The sequence below is a fragment of the Haliotis cracherodii genome, unplaced genomic scaffold (assembly GCF_022045235.1).
Source record: "Haliotis cracherodii isolate W230 unplaced genomic scaffold, xgHalCrac1.p SCAF_6, whole genome shotgun sequence".
NCBI lineage: Eukaryota > Metazoa > Mollusca > Gastropoda > Lepetellida > Haliotidae > Haliotis > Haliotis cracherodii.
The window spans coordinates 13,063,367-13,084,342 of record NW_027266319.1 but is presented as its reverse complement, the minus strand read 5'-3'; the positions used below and the strand labels follow the sequence as shown (position 1 = coordinate 13,084,342).

Here is a 20,976-nt window from a genome sequence, read left to right as displayed (position 1 = left end):
TCTTAATTTAAAAATGAGTTGAAAAAAAGCAGGTTTTAGAAATTCAAATGAAAATATTAGTAAGTGCAAGTTCATGACCCAAGATTTGTTTGTGGTGAGTTATCTCCAATGAAAACCAGTTTGGGTCTAAGACTTGCTCAGGTTGAAAAAAAAACCAAAACTTCATGATGACCTAAAAAATCAACTTTCTGACACATTTTTTTCCTTACCTATGCATTTGGTATTGTTTTAAGTCCAAAGTTGCCATTGATGTAAGGAACAAAGTTTATGAACACACAATGCCATTTAGAAAGTGTTCAAAAGTAACAAATGTTTTATTTGGGATAACACTTTTCTTAGCAAAGTACAGATTCTAGTAGTTTTTTGGGTTGAGCCACTGATCATTCGAACCCACACTGCCAGAGTTAGGCACCTAATCAAAGTTTATTTTTCAATCATATGAACATACAGTGATCCTTGGTCCAAAGTGGTCCAAATAATTGTTTATGATTCATAGTGTAAAAAAACACATCTTACCCTTCAGCGAGTTCAGGTGAATGAGTCAAAGTATGGCATTTATGATGTGTGTATCCATTCTTTGAAAGCTAAAGTTCATTTCAAGATGTCAATAGCAGTAATCTGACAGTGATTACTGTAAATAATGGTGAGTTGTGTGATCTACCGATCACTTCAAGCACAATTTCACCCAATCTCATTAAAATCAGATCTTAGTTCTCGCTATCGCTAAACAAAGATCTGAGGACATCCCATTACGGGTCACGTCAGAATGACCTTTCATCCCACCAATCAAAGCATCGCTTACCAGACCATGAAAGTGACAGTCCGATTGTGTTTTCTAATCATGCAACCTCAAAAATGTTAACACAGGGTATTCTGAACGACAGTTACAGCCCATATGACTGTTTCCGTTTCAAAATTATCCCCAATTGCGTGGATCGATGCTCATGATGTCAATCACTGGATTGTCTGGTCCAGACTCGATTATTTACAGACCGCCGTCATATAGCTGGAATATTGCTGAGTGCAGCGTTAAAAAACAAACCAACCAACCAAATCAAAATAATCACCTATCTCTTGCTTCCATGGGATAAACGTTTGAACAGAGGAGGTGTTGCACAGTACACGGGAAACACTGCCATAAAATCTCAACCATATATTAGACATTCCGGAATGTTCGTTTGTTCAGTTTTCAAAATTTTAATCGAGAACTGTGTCAACATATTTTTCAAGCGTAGTCTGAAATGGAAGTCGCCGGGTTGAAATGAGTGCCGTAAATCTCGAGAAAGCTGCTTCCTAATTGGCTGATGTCGACTTCTTGTTAGTCTTCAGTTGTCGGTCAAAGTTCGCGAAAGATCATTCTGATGTGACCCGTAATGGGATGTCCTCAGATCTTCGTTTAGTGGCAGTAAGAACTTAGATCTGATTTTAATGAGATTGAATTTTGCCAAAATTAATGTAAACAATAGAGAATGAAATTTTGAATGACATTAATCAAATATTTTACAAACATAAGTCCAGATATACATGATTATAACCAGATAGTGTAATAATAGGATTGAATTGCAGACTTCAGTTGGGATTTGTAGAGTTTGTATTTCTGGTGTCACATGCTCGCAGTGATCAGCTGGTAAGGATTTTTGCAATAGGGTAAACCTTGAGAACCTTTAGAAATGTACTGAAATTGTGGGATCCATCTGTTACTGTGTGCTTTAACCAAATGAGTGCTATATTGAAGTGCACAATTGCAAGGGAACACTGTATTTGATAAATTTCATAACAATTTCAGAAGGTTTTTCTTCTTAAGTTATACAGAGTGTATGGGAAAATTTATTCCTTTTCTGACCTTGTCCTTTCGACCTTTGACCTAGCAGTGACCTTCATGTTATTCATGTGTTAATGTACATGTAGTCAGGCTATGGGCTGTTTGGAAGCTCCATAACATTAACAGCATTTTCATGTTTACCCTGTTACACTCTGATCGGATGAAATATTCCAGAAAAATTCAGGTGAGCTCTGAAATGCCAAGGACATCGAAAGTATCCTTACCATCCATTTGTGTCCTATTTTCTTCACTTTTAGATCAATATTTCATGGATTCAGATGAAATTACCATAGTTCCTCCCTTTTTCATTAGAATCTAAAAACTTGTTTTGAAAACATAATTTGAATATAACTGAATTTTAAGTTGGAAGTATTTGGTTTAAATGAAGTGTGGGTTTATTTTAGCTAAAAGGCTGTTCTACCATTTTTCGGTGAATCAGAAACAGCTGAAATAACTGTTACTGTTCTTAACAAAATATCTTTGAGCCGGCAGCAAATCTTTGCATGGCCCTAGTGCCTTCTTTGAAGCATTCTTCATGTAATATTCACTCCTATTTCCAGATCAGTTTTGCACAGTTGGAAAAGTTCAAGCATTGCTCTTTAATCAAAAAAGAAAATTCATCACTCACATATCAGCTATGTAAAAAATATCTGTTGAAATAAATCTCTTTCCTTTATTAGATATTGCACTGATTTCTAAACTATGTTCAATCAAATTGGAATTTGTAAAAATACAGAAGGTAACGATGCAAAGAAAAACATTTGATTTATTTTTGAGAGGATGGAGAGGCTAAATTAGTTTGAAAAAATCAGCCATCGATTATGAAATGCTTCTATTCAAAAGATGGTTATTTGGTACAGTATTGATTGACACAGCCAAGGTGATATTCTCAGGATGTAGGGGATGTCCAATACAATTTTTCAAGTGCAACAAATTACCCTCGGCAGTATATAATCTGATGTCAGTTGGAGATATATGGATGCTGTGCTTGATCCTCCTGGCCTATGACATGCTATCAATGCAAAGTCAAAGCCATGCCACCACACCCAATGCATTCCCTTGAACATTGGCTTGCCCTGCAGTATATAAACAGATACCATATTTGATGTAATAAGCGCCCAGGGCGCTCTCAAAATTAGAAATAGGGGGTATTGCTAACCCTTCTTGCAAACATCTGATGTCATCACTGATCCCTTCACAAAATATTCATCCCAGTTGCTATTTGAGCCCAATGGAATCTGTCTCAGGAGATAATAGAGACTACCATATTCGACGTAATAAGCGCCCAGGGCGCTCTCAAAATTAGAAATAGGGGTCTCTTATTAGAATAATATTTTGGTTAAAAAAAAAAGAAAACGACATAAATTTCGTGGTTTATGCTGACAGCCTAAAATGTTTATATACGACAGATATATTTTTCCAGAATTTAATTGCCCATAATTAAGGGTGCATATAACACACAAGTGTGTATTATAAATGAATAAATAAATCTTGTGTACATTGATCAGTTGGAAGGGGTGCTGATTGGGATTGTTTACTAGCCAATATGTTAACAAATATCGCCGTGGGCGCTTATTAGAGCGGGGGGCTTATTACATCGAATACGGTAAGTGTCTGGAAATAATAAAAATGGAAAATGTTGATAGTTTGGGATCACAAAACAGTTGGAAATCTCATCAATAAAAATTTAGATCTTGCCATGGTTGAAATTCAGAAGTCAGCTGAAAGATTTGGTTGGGTGTCGCAGACAGCATGACTTCTGGAATATTTCTCTGGAGTGAATTCTAGAGCTTTTGAAAGTTGTGCCTCATATATATGGCTGAGGTGTTATTTAGCCTGGTTGTTGACTGTGTTTGGGTTGTGTTGGGGATTTATTGTTGAAAAAACGAATCACTATTTCTTTTTAACAGAAGATCGTTTGAGTGATTGATGGACACATGTTTCAGTATCTGCAGCAACAGCTTGTGAACATTGATAAAAGTGCCAGGATACATTTTAAGAATGAGTCATGCTGAGGTCTTTGCTGTCCATTAAAAAATCTTAATTTTGTTTTTCTTTCATGATTTCTTTCAATCTTATTAAAATCAGATCTTAGTGCCCGATACAGTCATACAAAGATCTGAGGACATTCCATTACAGGTCACATCAGAACAACCTTCCACAAACTTTAACTGACCAATTACAGTATTCGACGAAATAAGCGCCCAGGGTGCTCTCAAAATTAGAAATAGGGGGCTCTTATTTAGAATATTATTTTGGTGAAACAAACAGAGTTAAAGGATAAATTTCGTGGTTTATATGAAATGTTTCTATACGACAGATATATTTTTCCAGAATTTAATTGCCCATGATTAAGGGTGCATATAACATATGAGTGCGTATTATATGAGAATAAATAAGTCTTGTGTACATTGATCAATCGAAAGGGGTGCGAATTGGGATTGTTCACTAGCCAATATATTGGCAAGTATTGCTGTGAGCGCTTATTAGAGCATGGCGCTTATTACATTTAATACGGTAAATGACTAACACGAAGTCGTCATTAGCCGGACAGAAAGAGCTTTCTTGTGTTTTACAGTTCTAACTTAAAATGGCAAGTTCCATTCCAGACTAAGTTTTAAAGTAAAAAAATTGAAAATTTACAATTCGAAAGTTGAAACCTGAACAAAAGAATATTATGTAACGTCTAATTGACGGCTGACATCGTATGGCTGTTTTTTCCACTGGCCGTGTAAGGTCTCATGGGTTTCAAATGATTATGACATTGAAGTGAGAGATAGACGAATAGACGATAGATGAATGATGTTTGAATGCCCCGTGTAAACCTTTTCGATGCTCTGATTGGTCGGATAAAAGGTCATTCTGATGCGACCTGAAAAAGGATGTCCTCAGATCTTTGTGTTGCGGTAGCCAGCACTAAGATCGGATTTTAATGAGATTGGATTTCTTTCAAAATGAAACTGTAAATGATGTTACAAAGATCATGTATAGTGTGTCAAGCAGGAGTTTTTTTAAAGGTGCATTGTCTTGTATATATAATGCTTTTCTTCATTTTGGATAATAAATGCTAAAACATATTGAATGGTGCACCTGGAGAGCAGAAGGTCGAGGGTTCAATCCTCTGGCACATCATTTCAAAAGATGAATAAGATGGTACTTGTTTCCTTCCTGGCACTTGGCATTAAGGGGATGAAACAAGGACTGCTGGATCGGAGTCTGAAGAATGTGTCTTAGTGGGGTTTCCTTGTTAATCTAAGGCATGATGTGATACTAAAACAGGCAGTAGTCTGGACTAGTACAAGTACCCACACAGACATGCATGCACCTCGGTATATAAGTGTATTCATCTTGAATGTCATGTTAAACCCCTTTTCACGTCACCTTATTGGGGCTGCATTGCTTGAATGCATGGGTAGGGATTTTTTTTCAAAAGAGATTGTAAAAGGAATTCTAACAACAAAAGCTGATGCAGACTCCAGAGAACTGGAAACCAGTGCCATTTGGGGACAATCAACAAATATTTCAAAATTGGTATGGGGACATTGAGGGGTTACACCCACAATGCATCTCTGATCTTCCACATATAACAGACACTTGAAGATCCGGGTTAGAATAGATCTTCAGCAACCCATGCTTGCCGTTAAACGCAACTATGCTTGTCGTAAAAGGCAACTAACAGGATCGGATGGTCAGGCTTGCTGACTTGGTTGATGCATGTCATGGATCCCACATTGCTAGGATCAATGCTCATGATGTCAATCACTGGATTGTCTGGTCCAGACTCGAATATTTACAGACCGCCATCATATGGCTGGAATATTGCTGAGTGCGGCATTAAACAGCAAACAAACCAACCAACCAACCAACCACATATAACATTACCTTATTAATTCAACATTTTGTTTTTCGAATATAAACTTGACAGGTGAATTTATGAATTTTTACCATACATGGTGTATGGATCGTCACTCTTGAAAGACTTCTCAAATTGTTCAAATTGTCTAGTATTTGGGTTGGTTGGTTGGTTGGTTAGCTGGTTGTGTCAAGAGGGAGAGCGGTTCGCCCCGATTATGTTTCTAGGTTTGTCAGCACCATACCCGTGTTCGTGGGTTTCACCGAAGTGGTAAACGTCCCTGAGACCTGTATAACTTCGGGCTTTCCTCCCACATTGAGCTAACACGCTGCGATATAACTGGAATACTGTTAAAAGCAGCATAAAACCCAACTCACTCATTCATTCATTCACTGTTTCTCATGTCTATACCTCCATAAAGCGGATCTGATTAGTCACCTCTTACAACAAGCAGTGGTTGATGAAGACCAATTCTAACCTGGATCTTCTAGGGGCTTTGTCAATGGTATCCCACATTAGGTGAGGTGAGGTGAAATGGGGTTTAACGTCGCGTCCAAGATTAGTCCTTGTTCTAGCCCCTTAATGCCAAGCACCAGACAGGGTAACAACAAGTACCATCTTTTAACGTCTTTTGGTATGATGCGGCCGGGGATCGAACCCCGGACCATCCCCTCTCCAGCCGGACGCTCTACCGCTAGACCACGGAGGTGGTCGTATCCCACATTAAGCTGACATGCTGTGATATAGCTGGGGTGCAGTTTTATTCGTGGTTAAACAAAATTCTCTCACCATGGAGGTAAATAATACCATTTATCAAGTGACATTGGATGGATGAAAGCTTTCTGTTGTTGCTTCAACAACTTCCTGGGATAAGATGTAGCTCACTTTTTGCAGTGTCCATATCTATCAACTTCTTTGTCCATTTCTACCTTTTTGTAAGTACCGGTAACTTGTTGATTGAGCAAGTTCTCAGAAAAATGTATCATATTGTTATGTGATCTGATTTGATTTAACATAATCAAAATGTCATTTCCAATGTCATGTCTACATTCCCTTGGGGGATTTAATTTTGTTACAATTTCATTAAAAAGGATTAGTTTGAGCAATAATTGTCATTCAAGAAACTTTGAATGAGAAAGAGCCCTGTTTTGACTTTATAAGCAGTTAGGTGCATTGTTTTCAGATTATACTGCAAACCTTGAGGGATGTGTTAATAGACTTTTACATTTCTTATCACTGATTTAATGTAAAGGTTCATTTGTCGTCCCTCAGAAATTGCTCTGTCTGTGTTATTGGGCTGAAACAGACAAATTGGTCTGGGAGGCAACATTTCACATCATGATTCAAATCTGTCTCAATAAATTAGCTGTATTCCTGTCTACCATTGAGATACTACACATAATGAATGTATGGTGCAAGTATTAACACAAAAACCAACACTGTAATGCTGAAGTTACTGTGCAAATGTATTTCCAGATCTCCAGATCTAAAGTTTGAAGAGATGCTGGAGGCTTAAGTCACTTAGTGATGATTTATAAAAGTCTAATTTGAAGTTTGTGTATAATTATTCTCATTTATGTAAGTGTTTAATATTGGGGGATATCCCAGATATAAAAGCTGTAATGAACACAGTGTTCTCATTTCAAAAGAGTTTATCAACAGAAATGGATTTTTGTCCCTTTTGTGTAGATGTTTATTACTGGGTAAAACCGGATTTTAATTTGCAGCAAATGCTTCTGGCAAAAGTGACATTGTCTTTGAAAATCCATTGATGTTGATGTGATGTGTTAATTTTTGTGTATGTGGGTCCTTTGAGGTTTTCAAGTAATCCATACTCATTGTATAGTGATTGCAGTGATAGGTGGTCAGCGACTTGATTTTACTATGTGAACCTCATGCCTGGTCATATGTCAATGTTGTGACTTATTAATCAACTCCCCAATAGACCCCCCAAAAAAGCTATCTTTCTTTGAAGAATCTTTTTTTCTGGAGTTGTCAGAAAGATTGAGGCAGGTGTCAGTTTCTGTCATAGAAGGTCCTTCTGGGTTCAGATGAAGAAAGGCTGTCATTTATGTGTCTTGTCTGATGCAACTTAATTTGTCCGTGCCTAAGAACAAATATAATTGTCACTTAATGTGTCTGGGATTATGTGTGTTGCAATTTTTGGAAAGTGAATAATGCATATGGAGGTATTTAGTTTGGGAAATATCAAGGGTCGTTGTTTGAAGTTTTCTTGATCATCCATCTTTTATGGTTACAAATTCATGGAATCAAGTTTTGCCCCGATAAGGAACTGTAAATGGGTTTAATGTACATGGAATCGTCTTTCTCCTGATAAACAGCTGTAAATGAGTTTGAAAACAAGAATGTTCTTTAGAATCCTGGTTAGTGGTTAAAGCGTTCGCTCGTCACGCCGAAGACCCGGGTTCGATTCCCGACATGGGTACAATGTGTGTAGCCCATTTCTGGTGTCCCCCGCCGTGATATTGCTGGAATATTGCTAAAAGCGTCGTAAAACCAAACTCAGTCAGTTGAATCCTGGTTGTTGGGTGGTCATGACCCAGTGTCAGTTTTTCCAGCCTTTCCAGAATGTCATCAAAATCAAATCTTTTGCTTTGATATGATACTTCTTTGCGTGGATGTCTGACAACCCCTCAAAGGAGGTTGTGTCAGGTGGTTGTAGATGCCATGGCACTCAGAAACGACAGGATGAGTTAAATATCCACAACAATATATTTCCAAACTTTATTATTTATTTGCGACTGACCATAGCAGTTTGTTTTTGAGATACAGAGATGAGTTAAATATCCACAACGATATATTGCCACAGACTTTATTATTTACATTTGGGACTGACCATATCAGTTTGTTTTTGAGATACAGAGATGAGTTAAATATCCACAACAATATATTGCCACAGACTTTATTATTTACATTTGGGACTGACCATATCAGTTTGTTTTTGAGATACAGAGATGAGTTAAATACCCACAACAATATATTGCCACAGACTTTATTATTTACATGTGGGACTGACCATATCAGTTTGTTTTTGAGATACAGAGACGAGTTAAATATCCACAACAATATATTTCCAAACTTTATTATTTATTTGGGACTGACCATATCAGTTTGTTTTTGAGATACAGAGACGAGTTAAATACCCACAACAATATATTGCACAACAATATACAGACCATATTTGCACTACATGTTGATTGGCTAGTTTGTTCCAATTCTTTTCACTGTTTGTGAAGAGTTCATGTGAATGTGATTTTGCAAATACTCGAAGAATATGCATAGAAAATGATGTGTTTGTTGCCTAATGCCACATCCAGCAATAATCTTGCCATACGACGGCATCTGGACGAGAGTCTAGACCAGACTATCCAGTGATCAGTATTATGAGCAATGATCCACATCTTCGAGATATGATGCTGTGATGTGAACTAAGTCACCAATTCTCAACACCCGATCCATCGAAATAAGTGCCAGTGAGTAAGATAATGTCAAAACCCATTCAATAATAAAGTCTGATAGAGAAACGGAATTGATTCGTGCACATCGCTCCATCAGTTGCTGTGCAGCTTCCCTGAAAATGTAGCATACCTGTTATGTATTTGAGCCAAGAAGACCTACGTGCAAAGTTGCAGTTTTCTTTCAACTTTGGTTGAAAATATCCATTTCACAATCTGCCCATATATCTGTGATTTATCAGTTGGATCTGTGACTATGTTAAAACTGCCCTGATTTATGTCAATAATAAAGATGTGATGCTATTAAGGTTCTAATTTGTCTTCTCATTGTAAACAGAGCTCTCTCATAAGATGAAAATTAATCATTTCATCTTTTGTTGGTATGACATAAAAAAAGAAACTTGTCGTGGTGTTATAAAAATAGAAACAAGTTGATAGTTACGTTTGTATGATATAGGTTCAAGTCCTGTCTGAGATAATGGCCGCAATGTTTAGTTATCTCCAAACTGTATACTCAGTGCTTTGCCCTGTGTGCTGAGAACTCACCAATAACACATAAATCTATAATTCATCCTTCTTCTTTATAACTGAGCAAGGCTTGGCGCCTCTAACACTCATGAACCATTTATGCCAAACAATCGTCAGCCTGAATTTCATTCCGTTATCAAAGTTTACCCAGTATGTTTAAATACAGTATCTCCATTGTCATATATCTGCTGTTCTTTCAGTGTGTTCATTAAACCTAAAATAAAATCAGTAACGTAATTTATCTGCTCATGTCCTTTCACTTCATAAAATGGAGTTTCACATTGCATTTAACTTCGCAGTTGCCGTGGCCCCTAATTGATTCCGTTTATTTGCATGCACTTGAATGTGATTGGCAGCTTGACGGGTTGTACATTTCAAGGTCAGAGAAAACAAGTGAAAATTGTGCAAGTGAAACATCCCTTTTAAGTGTTTTGAAAGCAAGAGATGTGGGAATGGCCTTTTTCTAGAACTGCATTTTTTTGGTTGCATTAGAACTTGATTTCATGGGATGAAAGTATTTGGTATGGACATCTTCAAAGACGAAAAGCAGGAAGATATTGTCTGTATCATTTAAAGAGATGGTACTTTTTTCAAGGACATGATTATCACAAATGGACTTCTGGGGAACGTTTGTTGATGCTTGTGTTTTTTAATGTTGAAGAAGATCTATGTCATGGCTGAAACCTTTATGTGTTTTTTTAACTGAATACTAATTATCGTTTGCAAAAGGAATCTTATTAGTTGATGAGGAGACATGGAAGGATTTTTGGAAAGTTGAACCAGTGGATCTATTTCAAGAGGGAGAGATTGTCATGAGAATTCATGCTTCATGACTATTTTGACACAGTCTGTCAAACTTTGAGGGCACCTGACTAATTTCTGCTCATTTAGATAGAAACTGTGTAGACAACTGAAATACAACCAAGCTTAAAAGCTTTAAGATATTACCATATTTATCTTGCTCATGTATACAGCGAAAAAACCCTAAGCAACTTAAAAGCTTTAAGATATTTGAGGATTGAACTGGCTCGTTTGAAAAGCTTTTGAAGCTAATGATTTAGTCATTGTGGGAGGAATGGTTTGTCTTTTTCATGACTATCTTCCAGAAGCGCTTCACGTCTTGTCAATCAGCTTTAGTAAGTGCACACCACACTTAATACACCAACTGGTGCCGTTACCCAAGACAAGACATCTTGTCTATAGGGGTCTTCAGTGCATTTCCCTCAGTGATCCTTGTTAAGTTATTTTGTGTCAACAGTAATTCTGATTATGTTTACAAAAATACCATGGTGGATTCCAGTTTGGAATAGCTCCCCGGCAACCTATGCCGGTCTTAAGATGGTGAGGTGAAATGGGGATAAATGTCACGTCCAAGATTATTGCACTCATATACAACGTGCATGCACATGTGTGTGTGTCTGCTTGTACTGGTCTGGACAGATATCGATTTTATAGTGTTAGCCATTGCCATTAATTGGAATATTGCTGAGTATGACGTAAAACAACAAACAAACAAATAAAACAGACATAGCCTCTTTTCACTGGTACAAACAAATAAAACAGACATAGCCTCTTTTCACTGGAAACAAACAAATAAAACAGACATAGCCTCTTTTCTCTGGAAAGAAACAAATAAAACAGACATAGCCTCATTTAACTGGAAACAAACAAATACTACAGATATTGCCTCTTTTAACTGGAAACAAACAAATAAAACAGACATAGCCTCTTTTCTCTGGAAAGAAACAAATAATACAAACACAGCCTCTTTTCACTGGAAACAAACAAATAAAACAGACATAGCCTCTTTTCACTGGAAACAAACAAATAAAACAAACATAGCCTCTTTTCACTGGAAACAAACAAATAAAACAGACATAGCCTCTTTTCACTGGAAACAGCCTCTTTTCACTGGAAACAGTACATAACTTTCCTGAAATTCATGGTGTTGGCAGATATTGTCATGATCTGTTTGTTCCGATATTGAACATCAATAGACATAATTACTATTGACTTTCGTCAACCCAGATTAAAGTAGTTTTGTGGGCCATGCTTGTGCCTACTTATCATTGTGTCATGTTATTGAAAAATTAGTTCAAATATGAATTTTTGTGTCCTTGTGTTTGAGTAAGAAGTAGAACGATGAAGATATTCACACTTTTTTGTTTACAGGCCGCCATTGCATGGCAGGAGTTCTGCGTCAGGCAACAAACAAACACTTACTTTTTTAGCCCAATTGTGTGAGTGGCGGGTGCTGCCTGTAGGGCAGGACATGCTTACCCTTTTCGTTAACAGTTGGTGTCATCACGGATTTTCATTGATCCTTTCATATAATTTTCACTGCTATTTTGCCTTTTACACCCAATTGAGTCTGTTTCGGCAGATAATCAACTCTGTGCCATGTTGCTTCAGTGCTTGAGACCTTCAGTCATTCCTTGTTCCATAATCTTGACTGCAGGTTTCTTTACGGGAATCAAGATTCATAGCTTATTGTCAAAAATCTACTGTAAATCATGGGATTATTTTTGTTCAAACAAGAATTCTTCCTGTCTAAGATTGATACTGCAAATCCTGAAGAAGAATTATGGATTATATTGGGCGAGGACGACCTTTTGCATGGTTGACTTTCTTGATGGTGGTTTTATGAGTGCCATGTCATTTGACAGAATGTAATTACATAAATTTAGTAATGCTTTTGTGGCCTATCCTGCCTGGATGCGATAGGTTGGGATTTGAGTCAGGTCACTGCCTCAGGATAATTATACAGAGATTAAAGTCAAATCAGGCCTGGAGTAATGATCCTGCCCAATAAGCCTTCCATGCTAGCTGATTGGGAACCAGCCATCGTTTGTCATAGTAGGGATATCTGTTATCATAGATGCTATTGGTCCACGGTGTGGTGCTTGTGTTGCTCCTTATTCCAGATTATCGGCTTCAGTTGTTGCTAATTAAGTTTGTCCGTTTGTCAACATGGACATGTCAGATTCGCGACATGACCAATTGGGAGGACATCATGGGAGGTCATTCTCCAACTGTTTATCACACATTTCGATTGCCATCCAATGTAGAAACTGGAGCCCTTTGTAAATATTTGCTAATATGAGATTTCCAGGGACTGTATGAGCAGCTAGGGGTAGAGCTTGCCTGTGAAGGCGATGTTTGGCTTTCTTCTTCAACAGTATGGTTGACATTTCTTGATGGATGGGCGTCAGAAAAAGTAAAATTGTAAACTTTCATGTTGCGTTGTGAAAATATTTATTTTGTGTGAAAGTGCTCTTTTGATCACTGTCTTTACATTTCATGCAGATCGATCTCCAATGGAGCTTGTGAAATGTGTTTTAAAATGAAACAAGCTTGAAAGAGTGATGGGAAAATGTTTGTAGTCAAACAGTCCTTGTGTTCAACTCAGGAGGCTTAGAGAATATCTGATAATCATTATGGCATCTTTACATTTTCTAAAAAAATTGCTTTTGATGCAAGGAGGTGAGGTGAGGTGAGGTGAAACATGGTTTAACAATGCATTATTAAACCTATACACTGATGTGCATGCATGTGTATGGTTGGCTGCTTGTACTAGTGTATAGCCTGGACAAATGGCACTTTAATAATGCTAGAACGCTAAGATACCATGCCACAGCTTAACATGGATAACCCTCTCAGACACAGCATACTGACTCCGTACCAACCAGACCTTGTTTTATCCCTTAAATGCTGATCACCAGGCAGGGTTTCAACAAGTACCATCTTTAAATACCTTTTGGTTATGCAAGGAAAATATATTTTATACCATATGGATGTGAATAATGTGGGCTCACTTTGTTCCAGGGGCATGGATGGACCAGGCATCTAAGGCACTGCAATTTGCCATGCAGAGTTGCATCCCCTAGGTGAGCCAGGATCCTATGATAATGAATTTGAATCACTCGCATTTATGATACTTGCATGTTCGTGGGTTTCAGCAAGGTGGTAAGCAGCTAATTTCTGCTTCAAACTTTCCTCACACAAGCTGTCATGTGATATAACTGAAATACTGTTCCAAGTGGTGTTTAACCAAACACACTTAATGTGATACTTGTGTTAAATTAATTGATCATACCTCTATGTCAGAATGATGAGATCTGATTGGTCCACGTGATCTTGATAAAATACTATGTAACTTGCCTGGGAGGTGAATAATTTTCTCAGCGGGGGGAATAAATCTCTTATACCCCGCCACAAGCAAGTCAGGCTGCACGTGGATTTCTGATACCATCCCTTACAAAAAAAAAACCCAGAAAAGATGTACCCGAGACCGCCCCGAGACCGTCCCGATGCATCTTTTGTGGGATTTTAGCCAATTTTTATGGTCTCGGCTAGCCGAGACTTTGCGGAGACCCATCGAAGACTATTCTGGGGAATAATCAAGTACTTCCCCACAAAGGCATTAACCTACCGATGACGTTTCTAGTGCATCTCCACTAGCTGGGGATGTCTTAGGAGATCTCTTAAGATGTCTCCGATACGTCTTCGCTAGCGAAGACCTTCAAAACAACTTTGCAAAGACTATTCGGAGACTTCCTCAGAAGGGCCATAAAGTAGCTGAAGGTTTGCAAAGATGTATCAGTGCATCCTCGCTAGCGAAGACCCCACAAAGACTTTGTGAGGACTATTCGGAGACTTCCTCATAAGGCAATAAAATAGCTGACTGTTTGCAAGGATGTATTGAGTGCATTCTCACTAACAAAGACCCCACAAAAACATTTGTGGGGACTTTTCAGAGACTTCTTTACAAATAAACAAAATTGAAAAGATACTGTGGAGTCTTCTTTGCTTGTGGAAATCTTCGAAAGAACTTTGCAAAGACTATTCAGAGACTTCCTCACAAGGCAACTTGATAACCGGTTTGCAATGATGATGTGAATGCATCCTCACTAGCCAAAACTATATTGTAAGTATATATCTTTCAAAGACTTCCTTTCAATTGATACAGATCAATACATTGAGCTTTAGTCAAGATCTCGGAAAACTAGGTCCCTTGCTTGGAAGAGATGACATGATCATTATTATTTATTTTGAATTTTCTTTAAGGATAATACTAAAGCTCTTTATCTAAAACATTCACATGCAATGAATTAGAAATCCTATATATGTCAGCAAGGACATTAATAATTAAATACCCAACACAATTAATGCTTCGAGGTATATTTCTATTAAATACAGTTAAAACAAATGCAGGAATTATCAGTATGCAATAATCAGAAAAAAAGAAAGAAATGTACAATATATTCATAAATTCCAATCAGAAAGTAACAGTGTCCGTGTGCCATATAACAGTCTCCTCAGAAAAAGGTATATAAGAAAAGGCAACATAAAGTAATATTACTTGTAGACATAGTGGCTGATTTGTGGCTCAAGATATACATAACAGGGATCGAAATTAAATTTATTTCAAGTTTGCCAATGGGCACAATTATGCCAAATTAAGTGTGCCATTACATTTTTAGGGGTGCCAGGAAATACATGATTGGCTGTTTTAATGGTTATAATCATAATTCAAATACAAGTCAAGTGACTGTCAAAGTGTTTATTCAAGTTAAATTATACTTAGAATGAATGATCAATCAGAAAATTCAAACACATCACTCAAGTTACTCATTGTCTTTGTACCTTAGTAAGTACTGCAATACCAGTTATAATAGTCTCAGGATTTATGAGCTTCTGTTCACAACTGGTATATTTTAATTGTAGCTGTTCTGTGTCCATTGGGTGTGGTCCCTCTTCACCCCACCACCCCCCACCAAGGAAAGTTATGTTTATCACATTATTTAAATGATGCATTTACAACTAAATTAAGTGTGTTGTAAATAAAAATAATCCAAGCTAACACATTCATAACGTCCAGAATAAGGACAGAGGAAACAAAAATTTGACGATTTTCAGAACTTAGATCTACCAAAGACGTATATATACGTCCGTGGATCTACCTATTTATTGTTGTTGTTGTTTTTCATATTTATTGTATACGTAGATCTAGACTCTAATCGGAAAATTATTTTCAAAAGAATTATTAATAATATCTGTCATCATTTTCCCGATGACAGTGGCTGTCCGATCTGTAGCATGAAGAAATATCTCCGTTTTCGAAGCTTCGCATGAATAACACGTACCATGTGACACACCATTATCTTCAACGTTTATTTTGTCATCTACACGATAGTCAACTCGCCTTGAGTATTTACATTACTATAACATGCTATTTTATTGGTTTCTGGTGACGCATTCTTGTCGAAATCTGCTATAAGATTCGTGATTGGCCAAATTGAGCACGTGACCTTATACAACCAATTACAGCAACGGCACTCGTGTATATCAGACTTTGACGAAAGGTTTTTGTTAAATCGTGTTGTTCTGAACGTTTTAAGCAGGAAATCGCGATCTATATTAAAAATATGAAACTTTGTGGATGTATCGTGCCAGGTTACGAGCTGAGACAAAGATTTTTCTTGCATATATTTGGCATTAAACATTGTGGAGAAATCGAGGCGATAAAACTATTAAAAGCCGCGATGCCATTTGACTCGCATCACACGCGATCGCACGAAAAGATGGAAATGATAACTTATATCTAAGTTTGACAACTTTTAGACAGATAAATAATTTTGTTGATTTCATTTATTACTTTGTAAAATATAATCTAAAGATTTGATTGACACGTTTTCATTTTGCTCTTTGACTTGTTCGATGTGGACCCATTGTCAAAGTGTGTGTCGGAGAATTCTATTTTCAATAACATTGCGGGAAATAGATCTAGTGAATAATATTTTAATTTATCGATAAAAAATAATAATTTGAATGAGAAGCAAAAACTGAAAAAGAAAGTCACCAAACCTTCATCGAGATAGAATCTACGCCGACTCTGAGTTCAGCAAGGATGACAACGTATGTTCCTGAACAAACGGTAGGTACACTTTAGATCTGTTTGTGTTACATAAATATATTTTTAAAATATAGCCCTCTATATTGTCTCCATAACAATTATGCTAAATAATCCACCGAAACGACCCCCGATCCAAACCAATTCTCACTTAGATATTGAACTTAGTTTTAGCATTCGCTGAAAGAGAAATCTTTTTTCAAGCTCAATTTATAAATCGTAAATTTATGTTCTAATTTGGAACCTCAAACTGATCTAATTTGGGACTATTTATGAAAAATAATAGGCGCAGATGTAATTTTGTAATATTGCGCAGGCCTTTCAGATTTCATGTTTCGATCACATCGTGGTTCTCCGTAAAATTTACGGAGAGCACCGATGTGGGACTGAGATAAAAAAAAAAAGTATTTCTTCAAAACAAATTATGTATCTGGTCACTGAAATGTGAAATATGATCGCAGACTGTAGTTATAAGTTTATAAAATTATTGAATTAATAGATAACAAATTATATATTTGTATTATGTTAAACTCTATTTATCTTAAGTTGTATTTGAAATTAAAACTTAGTTTTTTTTTACAAACAAATGTCCATTGTTGTATGGTAATTAGTACGGAAATCGCCGCCATTTTGTAACCTGCTGTTTTATAACGAGGATGTTGGTTGATATTTTTTTAAGAACTCGTAAGTAAGGGAAACTCATGTTTTGTAACGTTTGTTTGAAATAGATATATGTTCCCAGTAAATGTTGTGGACTTATCGTTTTCCCCCGTCGACATGCTCCATCGCCATCGCGGTATAGATCCTGAATTACGTTTTGGACTGGCACCAGGTTGTTGAAATTTTGGCAAAGTTTCCTGTGTCAACTTTTTTTTGTGACCAGCAATACCCGCCTTTTAGTTTTAGGTTATTAATGAATGCAACTTGATTTTTCAGCCCCCTTCCTTGTGGTGATTTTTGAAGACAAAAAAGGAACGATACTTCATAGGAAGACGTGAACTCCTGCTGATGTGCCTGTTTCATGAGAAGGGATCAAGGAGAAGAAGCCAGTTGCTGCCTGGTGGCCAGCAACTTGGTGTTTTTACGATGCTACCGACACCGATGTGGTACTCGAAGGTCAGCATCTTTGTTAAGTGTCAGGTAAATTTCATTTCAGGTTAATGGAACTGTAACTAAATAAGTTATGAAACTAAAGGTTTAATTTTTATAATTTAATATCAGAATCATAGTAAGGAATCAGTAGGTTTTACAATCTAAATATCCTTCCTGTGTTTAACTTTTGAGCCAATATGTGTACTTGTAAATGTCAAAACCATTTTTTACATTTTTCTAGAACACCATGACATTTGAATGTGTAATGCTTTGGTCAATTTACATGGACATATCAATATTAAGTTAATATCTAATCACAAGATGTTAACTAATTGACGTCATTTAAAATCTAGTTTTGGTACAAGTGGTAAGTTTTGTAACTTTCAAGTCATCATACATTTGGACTGGAACCATTTCACCTGAGTGCAATTTTAATGCTCTTATCTTGTTTGCAATTTATTTTTACTGTATCATGAAGTATGAAGCTTTGATTTATCATCCAGTGTAACATGTAATTTTTTTCATCAGTTCTGAAACCGGCAAAGAAAAAACAACTGGAACTTTGTGGTGAGCAAGAAGATCTGCACGCTAAGGAATGCCTTCAAATGAATGAGCCATGGTTTGTTTCTTTGACCATAACATCAGTAATTTTGTAGCCCCCAAAAAGTAATTTTTGTAATAGTTTTTAATGAGTCTCCTTGATGTCTGGGGGCGGTCGGGTAGCCTAGTGGTTAAAGCGTTCGCTCGTCACGCCGAAGACCCGGGTTCGATTCCCGACATGGGTACAATGTGTGAAGCTCATATCTGGTGTCCCCCACCATGATATTGCTGGAATATTGCTAAAAGCTGCGTAAAACCATACTCACTCACTCACTCCTTGACGTCTGACATAAAGTAATTAGTTTATGGCACTGATTGGGGCTGTCCGGTAGCCTAGTGGTTAAAGATGGTTCGTCACGCCAAAGACCCGGGTTCAATTCCCGACAAGGGTACATTGTGTGAAGCCCATTTCTGGTGTCCCCCGCCGTGATATTGCTGGAACATTGCTCAAAAGCGGCGTAAAACCATACTCACTCACTCATTATGTCACTGATATACAATAACATTTGATCCCATTTCAGCCTCTTGAAGGACAGCTTCCATGACGACCCCTGCCAGGACGAGGATGACTTCCACTTTCATATGAAGACTTCCACTTTCATATGATGACTTCCACTTTCATATGATGGCTACCATATAATGACATCTTCTGTTGATGATGTCCACCTCTGGCTACTTGTTATTGCTGTTATTACTCCAAATAAAGAGAATACTATACAACTTCGTTATCTCATTTTTGACAGTACAGGTTTGGCAAGGATGTTTCACAGACACTTCTGGGATGCTGTTGAAAGACTAGATTATGATGTAAGCACATCTTTTGTATTACTGAAAATGATGGAAAGGTAAAATGTCTCTGAAACATCTTTGTTATGGAGACTTCCTTAGAACTTTGCCGGGATGGTTTAAAGCATGTTAAATTACCCATGACAGGTTTGTGAAGACACTTCAGAGACTTCCTTGCAAGTGTTGCGGGGATGCTTCAGAAGCATCTTTGATTGCATAACACAAGTTTGTGGGGACTTACCAGGGACTTCCTCAGAAGGTTTCCCGGGATGGTTCAAAGCATATTTAATTACCCCTGATAGGTTAGCGAAGATGCTTCGGAGACTTCCTTGCAAGTTTTGCTGGGATGCTTCAGAAACATCTTTGATTACCTAATAATAGTTTGTGGAGACTATTCGGGGACTTCCTAAGGTTTCCCGGGATGGTTCAAAGCATATTTAATTACCCCTGATAGGTTTGCGAAGATGCTTCGGAGACTTCCTTGCAAGTTTTGCTGGGATGCTTCAGAAACATCTTTGATTACCTAATAATAGTTTGTGGAGACTATTCGGGGACTTCCTAAGAAGGTTTCCCGGGATGGTTCAAAGCATATTTAATTACCCCTGATAGGTTTGCGAAGATGCTTCGGAGACTTCCTTGCAAGTTTTGCTGGGATGCTTCAGAAACATCTTTGATTACCTAATAATAGTTTGTGGAGACTATTCGGGGAATTTCTTAGAAAGTTTCCGGGGATGGTTCAAAGCATATTTAATTACCCCTGATAGGTTTGAGAAGACGCTTCGGAGACTTCCTTGCAAGTGTTGTGGGGATGCATTAGAAACATCTTTGATTATGTCACACACGTTTGTGGAGAATAATCAGGGACTTCCTAAGTGGGTTTGCCGAGATGGTTCAAAGCATATTTAATTAGCCATATAAGGTTAATTCTGAGGAAGTATCGGAGACTACTTCAGTAGGTACTGTGAGGAAGTCTTGGATACTTCTCAGCAAGCTGCAAGTTGGAGTAGTTTGCCGAGATGGTGTGGAGACATTTGCCGGGAATATCTAGAGACTTCCTTAAGACCCTGTGGAGAAGGTAAAAATGTGCCTTGCGGGGAATGATTAAGGCGGTCTCGGATGCATCTTTTCTGGCCTTTTTTTTTTGTAAGGGATACAATCTCTTATACCACACTTCAAAGCAAAAAGCTGCACGCATGACAATGGGAGTCATGTGACATAGACCAAGCAAACCCCAGCTCAATCAACCAACTGTTTTCAATCGATTTTGAATTTGTTTAAATTCTTTTACAATGTCAAATTACAACATGTCAGTGAGATAAATTTGTTGTAGCAGGATCACTCGGGGTACATGGGGTTTTATGCATCCCTTGTTTACGCAGGACGCATAAAACGCCATGTACCACTCATGATACCGCTACAATTTATAACATACAACTTGTATGCCTTAAATGGAATATTCTAAGATCTTGTGGATTTTGTAAACTGTATATGGATCAATTGCAATGATTGACCTTCACATCAGGTGACTGAACTAAGATTCCCTGGTAGAAACCAACTTGGAGAGCCCTGGGGTTTTTTTGAAAAAAAGATCGTTTGAGAAAATACTGGAGAAAAAATAATTTTGCCTGATTAAAAAAGTTTTGTGAAAAAAAATTTCAACTCCGGCTTTATAGCTCTCAATGGCAAAAGGAAACCAACAACCAAAACTCAGCTTTCTAAATATCTGAATTTAGGAAGTTTATGTTCCTCAATAAAAAGGAAATCAGCAATTATCAAATAAATTTTCGGCCCAAACCACACGTGAAAAAGACAAAAAAAAATTTACTTTCTAATGATAATCCCTGGCATCTACAGGTTGTTGAATGGACTGCCGTAACAAGCTCTAATAAGCACCCATGGCGGTATT

At 37.3% G+C, this 20,976-nt stretch overlaps 1 long non-coding RNA gene across 1 annotated transcript; it reads left to right on the top strand.

Moving 5' to 3' along the window:
* The first annotated feature begins 17,186 nt into the window (after positions 1-17,186).
* LOC139446070 (uncharacterized) lies at positions 17,187-18,866 on the top strand. Its single transcript, XR_011651910.1, has 4 exons — positions 17,187-17,276; positions 17,529-17,708; positions 18,213-18,251; positions 18,806-18,866. It is a non-coding gene; the product is annotated as an uncharacterized lncRNA (long non-coding RNA).
* The last annotated feature ends 2,110 nt before the right edge of the window (positions 18,867-20,976 follow it).